Source organism: Octopus sinensis, linkage group LG25, assembly GCF_006345805.1.
Source record: "Octopus sinensis linkage group LG25, ASM634580v1, whole genome shotgun sequence".
In the NCBI taxonomy this organism is placed as follows: domain Eukaryota; kingdom Metazoa; phylum Mollusca; class Cephalopoda; order Octopoda; family Octopodidae; genus Octopus; species Octopus sinensis.
Genome location: NC_043021.1, coordinates 6,374,329 through 6,381,828, shown reverse-complemented (window position 1 = coordinate 6,381,828; position 7,500 = coordinate 6,374,329). Strand labels below are relative to the sequence as shown.

General features: G+C 37.6%; 1 protein-coding gene across 1 annotated transcript in view; it reads left to right on the top strand.

Moving 5' to 3' along the window:
• Positions 1–7,500, top strand: part of LOC115224491 (tyrosine-protein phosphatase non-receptor type 5-like) — a 66,951-nt gene that overhangs the window by 48,380 nt on the left and 11,071 nt on the right. The window lies entirely within an intron of this gene.

The window sequence follows — 7,500 nt, the reverse complement described above, 5'->3', positions numbered from 1 at the left end:
AACTTTATATATAATATATATATATATATATATATATATATATATATATATATATATATATATATATATATATATATATATATATATATATATTATTTATGGAGGCGCAATGGCCCAGTGGTTAGGGCAGCGGACTCGCGGTCGTAGGTTCGCGGTTTCGATTCCCAGACTGGGCGTTGTGTGTGTTTATTGAGCAAAAACACCTAAAAGTTCCACGAGGCTCCGGCAGGGGGTGGTGGTGATCCCTGCTGTACTCTTTCATCACTCTTTCTTCTGTTGGCCTGCTCGCTTAGCCAGCGGGGTGGCGTCGTTCGAAGGCTAAAACAATGCGAACGCATTGTGACCAGCGATGTGTAGCAACATCTGATGGTCTGGTCGGTCACATAATCACGTGATATATATATATATATATATTGTTGCTATTATGCAAAAGTGTTGTAAGTCCAAAATATTGCTTTTGCAGAAAACAAAAATATAGTTTCCCCATTCCGTAGCAAAACTATTGTACTACACTTTGAAAACTTTTGATATCTTGGCATCTGAAGCAGCAGGGGAGACAATAGCTTGACCAAAAGAATGGGCTATTGCAAGCAAAAATAAATATTAAGAAAAAACACATTTGGCCGAACTTGGACATACGACAGTTTAACATAATAGCAACGATAGATATGTAATGTTGTTTAATGACAATCATACTAAAAGTGGCTTTTGCAGAATTCCAACATGCAAAGCCTTTCAAGAAAGGAAAAAGATATATATTATGATAAAAGAAATACTTAAACCCATAATGTGTCTTTTTAATGAGTGCAGGGCATCAACTTTACACAAAACTTGGTGTCATGCCCATCACCTCTTAATATGATCATTAAACTCTACTATACACCCTCAGTATATTATATAGTGTGCTTAATTTTAAGGAGTGGCTGTGTGGTAAGTAGCTTGCTAACCAACCACATGGTTCCGGGTTCAGTCCCACTGCGTGGAATCTTGGGCAAGTGTCTTCTGCTATAGCCCCGGGCCGACCAATGCCTGTGAGTGGATTTGGTAGATGGAAACTGAAAGAAGCCTGTCGTATATATGTATATATATATATATGTGTGTGTGTTTGTGTGTCTGTGTTTGTCCCCCTAGCATTGCTTGACAACCAATGCTGGTGTGTTTACGTTCCCATCACTTAATTTTAAGAACCACAATTTATCATGTGTGTGTGTGTGCATGTGTGTGTGTGTAGATATCTACATATGTAGATATCTATGATGTGTACAGTATTATATATCCATTACGGCCGATCTTACCAATCGGTTTCGCACTAGGGGTTCAATGGAGTGTTACGTAACAGTCCAATTTTGTAACCCTGCACTCAGCAGAGGTAGCCGTTATGGAATGAAATATGAAATATATTGTTATAGATAGACAGACAGACAGATATAGAGGGATTAATGGACAAATAGATAGGTTAGTTAACAAATAGCTAGATATGTGGTACAGTATAGAGTGTGTGTGTGTGTGTATAGATGTGATGTGAAACTGTGTGTGTGTTGGTAGATGTGTGGATGGATAGGTTATCGTGTTGGTTGTTTAAGGTACGTAGGAAGATGCAGAAGTGCATGTATTTTCAATGTATGGTTCAAAAACAGATTCAGGCATATAAATACTTGGATAATGAATGCTGACAGGGAAAAATGATGGGAGATAAAGAGAAACAGAACGATAAAGTTGAAAGGGAAAGATAAATAGATGAATAAAAATGAAAGACAAATATTAATATATAAGGATAAAGATGAAAAGATTGGACTTATAACAGTTACACAGAAATACTGTGAAGTATTTAGAGTTTGATAATAATTAAATAAAAAGATTTTCACACCCTATATATCTCAGAACAGATATATAACTGGAAAACAGAGTAGATAACATGACTGTATACTGAAATATAACTTAAAATAATGGGAAATAAGGAGTAAAATGTTGATGCAAGTAAGAAATATCAAACCAAATTTTCAAAATATAGTTTTTTCAAAACAAATGTTTTTAACTCCTGGATTTATATATAAAAAAAAACCTCATTCTATAAAACATTTCTCAATAACTGTATAGAGACACAGATAGACAAATATATGTATGAAGTTCTCTGATGTGAATTATCATACATTTCCTTTGCCGATATAATAGTGGTCATGTTATAAAAGTACAAATAAACCCATTTGCAAAATTCACTGCATTAAACTGAGTTTTTTATCATAATTGTGAATGAACAGGTTTACCAATGCCTGTATGTTGTATATTCTGAAAATGTAACTTACCTAAATAAAAAGCAATTCATATTAAAGGCTTTGATGAAGCTGTAGGATATTATCATGGTACTCAACTTGGGCAAGTGTCTTTTGCTATAGCCTCGGGCCGATCAAAGCCTTGTGAGTGGATTTGGTGGACGGAAACTGAAAGAAGCCCGTCGTATATATGGTTGTAATGTTCTTTTTTTAATTCTACAAAAACAAATATTCTACATTTTCTATGTTCAAATTAACCAGATTCAGCTTCTCACACCCATCCTGCAATGACATTCTAAACTAAACAATCGCGTCGTTGAAATTTTGAGATTATGTGATAATGCACGATTAATTAAAAACAATGTGAATCAATAAGCTTTACATTTGACAGAGTAATCTGAATGGCAGAGGGTTAATCTGGCAGAAAGAGTATGCTTGGTTCGTTTGAATTTTGATTTGTGGAATAAAAGCCTGCAAGAATTAAAACAAATGCTGCTTGGAAGACAGAACTCAATGAAATTAATTGTTAATGGAATATAATGTTGCCAAAACAATAGACATTCAAGAATTATGAAGAACAGAAAAACAGTTCAAATAAACCAAATGCTTTACCTTACACTACTACACAACCCAAGAAATACTGAAATCTGCACCATTATCCATCGGAGCATTCCATTATTGAGACAAGTCGGAAGAAGGAAAAGAGCACTTGAAGCACATATAACAATCAAAAAACAATAAAATCAGGAAAAAAAAAATTACTTACCAATGCTGAATTACCTGCTAAAATCAACAATAATCAAAAAGTGTGGTTGTCTTGGCTGTAGAACCTGCACCAGCCTTATAGAAATAGGAAAAATATATTTATCTTGTATTGCAAGATATATTGTGACTTATAAAAAAAAAAAGAAGAAAGAAACTAGAGCACTTTTGATCATAGGCAAATCAAAAATAAAAACAAAAAGAACAGCTGTGGCTGTGTGGTAAGAAGCTTGCTTCCCAATCACATGGTTCTGGATTCAGTCCTACTGCGTGGCACCTTATAGCCTCAGGCCAACCAAAGCTTTGTGAGTGGATTTGGTAGACGGAAATTGAAAGAAGCCAACTGTGTATATATACATATATATACATATATTGTATATGGCAGGCTTCTTTCAGTTTCTGCCTACCAAATCCACTCACAACGCTTTGGTCAATCCAAGGCTATAGTAGAAGACACTTGGCCAAGGTGCCACACAGTGGGACTGAACCTGGAACTATGTGGTTGGGAAGCAAGCTTCTTATTTCTTTATTGCCCACAAGAGGCTAAACATAGAGGGGACAAAAAAAGACAGAGAAAGGGATTAAGTCGAAGCATCGATCCCCCAGTGCGTAACTGGTACTTAATTTACTGACCCCGAAAGGATGAAAGGCAAAGTCGACCTCGGTGGAATTTGAACTCAGAACGTAAAGACAGACGAAATACCTATTTCTTTACTACCCACAAGGGGCTAAACATAGAGGGGACAAACAAGGAAAGAGAGAGGGATTAAGTCGATTACATCGATCCCAAGTGGGGAACTGGTACTTAATTTATTGACCCCGAAAAGATGAAAGGCAAAGTCGACCTCGGCGGAATTTGAACTCAGAACATAAAGACAGACGAAATACCTATTTCTTTACTATCCACAAGGGGCTAAACACAGAGGGGACAAACATGGACAGAGAAAGGGATTAAGTCGATTACATCGACCCCCAGTGCGTAACTGGTACTTAAGTTATCGACCCCGAAAGGATGAAAGGCAAAGTCGACCTCGGTGGAATTTGAACTCAGAACATAAAGACAGACGAAATACCTATTTCTTTATTACCCGCAAGGGGCTAAATATGGAGGGGACAAACAAGGACAGAGAAATGGATTAAGTCGATTACATCAACCCCAGTGCGTAACTGGTACTTTATTTATCAACCCCGAAAGGATGAAAAGCAAAGCCGACCTCGGCGGAATTTGAACTCAGAACGTAACGGCAGACGAAATACGGCTACGCATTTCGCCCGGCGTGCTAACGTTTCTGCCAGCTCGCCCCTCTCTCTTGTGCCTATCCAGTCTGTTACATTTGATTTAAACTGGCTTTAGTCTAATTAACTAAACAGAATAGAATTCTGGAGCAGAGGCAAGAATGTCACTACCTCATAGATTTAATCTAACCAACCAAAACATATTTGTAGTAAAATATCTGATTCATTTGCATATGTGTGTTGCTGTTGTTGCTGTTGTTGTTGTTGTTCCTTAGCCTCAAATCAGTTCTAATTGAATAAGACCTATGATCAAAAAAATGATCCAGCCTTGACCATTCCATCAGTGTGTCTCAGATTACATTGTCCTATGGCCTTCCTTTAATTCAGATACTAAGGTATGATTTCAAAGAGATTTGGCTGCTATTTCTAGCGGATAAAAAGACTTTGTAAAAATTGTTTTTTAATTTGATTCATAAGTGTGTGTGTGTGTTGTGAGTACATGTATGTGTATGTGTATTTTTTTATTTATTTATTTATTTATTCATTTATTTCACAATATCTGAAGCCTTTTCATTAAATTATTTCTAATGAATAAAATGAAATGTGTGAAAATATTAAAAACAAATCTCATTAGCTCGTTGCAATTTTGCGTCTTCATTAAATCTTCGGAATTATTCCAGTTTCTTTTAGATTAGATTTCATCAAAGGCATGTTCCATATTGCAAAAGTCTTTACAAAGCTATCATCACACGTTTCATCATTAATTTTCTCTAATAATTAGCTGCATGTTTTGGCCTTCTTTTCTTTCTCCAATTGTTAGAATTGTAATTTGGAAAATTGTATATATGGGCATATTGTTATTTATTTGTCTCTTTATATCTGTAGGAAGTTGTGTTTTTTATGAATCTTTTGCTGTCTATCTGTAGGTATCTCTCTTTCTCTCATCTGCCTCTCTCTCTCTCTCTGTATGTATGTATGTATGTATATGTGACCGCGTGTGTACCGTTGGCAATTTTTTTTCCTCTGTCTTCCCTTCTCTGGATCTTTCCTTCTCCTATGTTTCCGACGAAGAGCTCTGCTCAAAACGTTAAACCCTCCCTCTTTCCTTCTTTCCTGAGCGTCCATAATACTATATTTTGTTCCACGTCCTCGCGTTTGTTTTTTTTTTGTGCTTTCATGTGTTGGATTAACTTATATATCATCATCAATCATCGTTTAAACGTCCGTTCTCCATGCTAGCATGGGTTGGACGGTTCGACCGGGATCTGGAAGCCAGAAGGCTGCACCAGGCTCCAGTCTTATCTGGCAATGTTTTCACAGCTGGATGCCCACTTCCTAACGCCAACCATTCCGTGAGTGTAGTGGGTGCTTTTATATATATATATATATATATTCTTGTTGTGTTTGGGGAGAGTCATTTTCTTTTAGTGCCTTATTATTTAACACACTCACCGGTAAAATTTCCACTTATTTCTTATTTTTATTTTACCAGTGAGTGTGTTAAATAATAAGGCACTAAAAGAAAATGATTCTCCCCAGACACAACAGAATATGCTTCAACACGAACTCATATAAAGAATGTTGCAAACCAAGCCTTGTGAGTGGATTTGGTAGACAGAAACTGAAAGAAGCCTGTCGTATATATGTATATATATATATATGTATGCGTGTGTGTTTGTGTGTCTGTGTTTGTCCCCCTAGCATTGCTTGACAACCAATGGTGGTGTGTTTACGTCCCCGTCACTTAGCGGTTCGGCAAAAGAGACCGATAGAATAATACTGGGCTTACAAAAGAATAAGTCCTGGGGTCGAGTTGCTCGATTAAAGGTGGTGCTCCAGCATGGCCGCAGTCAAATGACTGAAACAAGTAAAAGAGTAAAAGAGTAAAAAGAGTATATATATGAGAACGGCATGATAGACCATTAGCTCCTACACGCATTTTTTTCTCTCCTTGTTTCTTTTCTATGTATCTTTCTGTCGAAGAGCATAGGCTCGAAACGTAAAAGACTTGCTCTATTTCTATTCCTGTGCGCCATACTAATACATTTGTTTGTTTGTACTCCACCTGCCTTCGTCTTTTGTTTATTTTCGTAAACCTTCCCGATATATATATATATATATATTATATATATCATCATCATCATAGTTTAATGTCTGCTTTCCATGCTAGCATGGATTGGACGATTTGACTGAGGACTGGCAAACCAGATGGCTGCACCAGGCTCCAATCTGATCTGGCAGAGTTTCTACAGCTTGATGCCCTTCCTAACGCCAACCACTCCATGAGTGTAGTGGGTGATATATATATATATCATCATCATAATCATGCTTCTGCTTTCTATACTGGCATAGTTTAAGCAGTCTGACTGGAATTGGTAAGTCAGAAAGCTTCACCAAGTTCCAGATTGATTTGTCATGGTTTCCACGGCTGGATGCCTTTCCTAATGCCAACACTCCAAGAGTATAATGGGTGTTTTTCATGTGCAAGTTATGTGACACTAGCATCAGCTGTAACTATGATTTCATTTGGCTTGATGAGTCTTCTCAAGGAGCACTCCGTCAGTTATAACGATGAGGATACGATCAACAGAACAGCTTGCTTATGAAATTAACGTGCAAGTGGTTGAGCACTCCACAGACATGTGTACCCTTAATGTAGTTCTTAATGAGTTTCAGTGTGACAAGTCTGGCCCTTTGAAATATAGGTGCTACTCATTTTCGTCTGCTGAGTGGACTTGTGCAACGTGAAATAAAGTGTCTTGCTCAAGGACACAACATGTCACTGGGAATTGCCCATAATAGAAAGGATTATTGTTGTTGTTGTTGTTGTTGCTGTTGTTGTTAAGGCAGCGAGCTGACAGAATCGTTAGCACACTGGGCAAAATGTTTAGCAGTATTTCACCCACAAGGATTACTACTACTCCTAAAGGCCCTTTTTGGTCATAAATGACAATGGGATTGCACCTAGAAAGTCACCCTCTGAGGCACAAGTCTAGGCAAGGTTGTTTGTGGAAGACCAGCCGTCGCCCATGCATTCCAGCCTCCCCTCTCCACGCTGCCAGTGTTATCCAAGGGAAAGGCAAAGGGGCTGATACAGCTTGGCACCAGTGATATCACAACTCATTTCTACAGCTGAGTGAACTGGAGCAACGTGAAATAAAGTGTCTTGCTCAAGAACACAACACGCAGCCTGGTCAGGGAATTGAACTTACCACCTCACAATTGTGAGCCT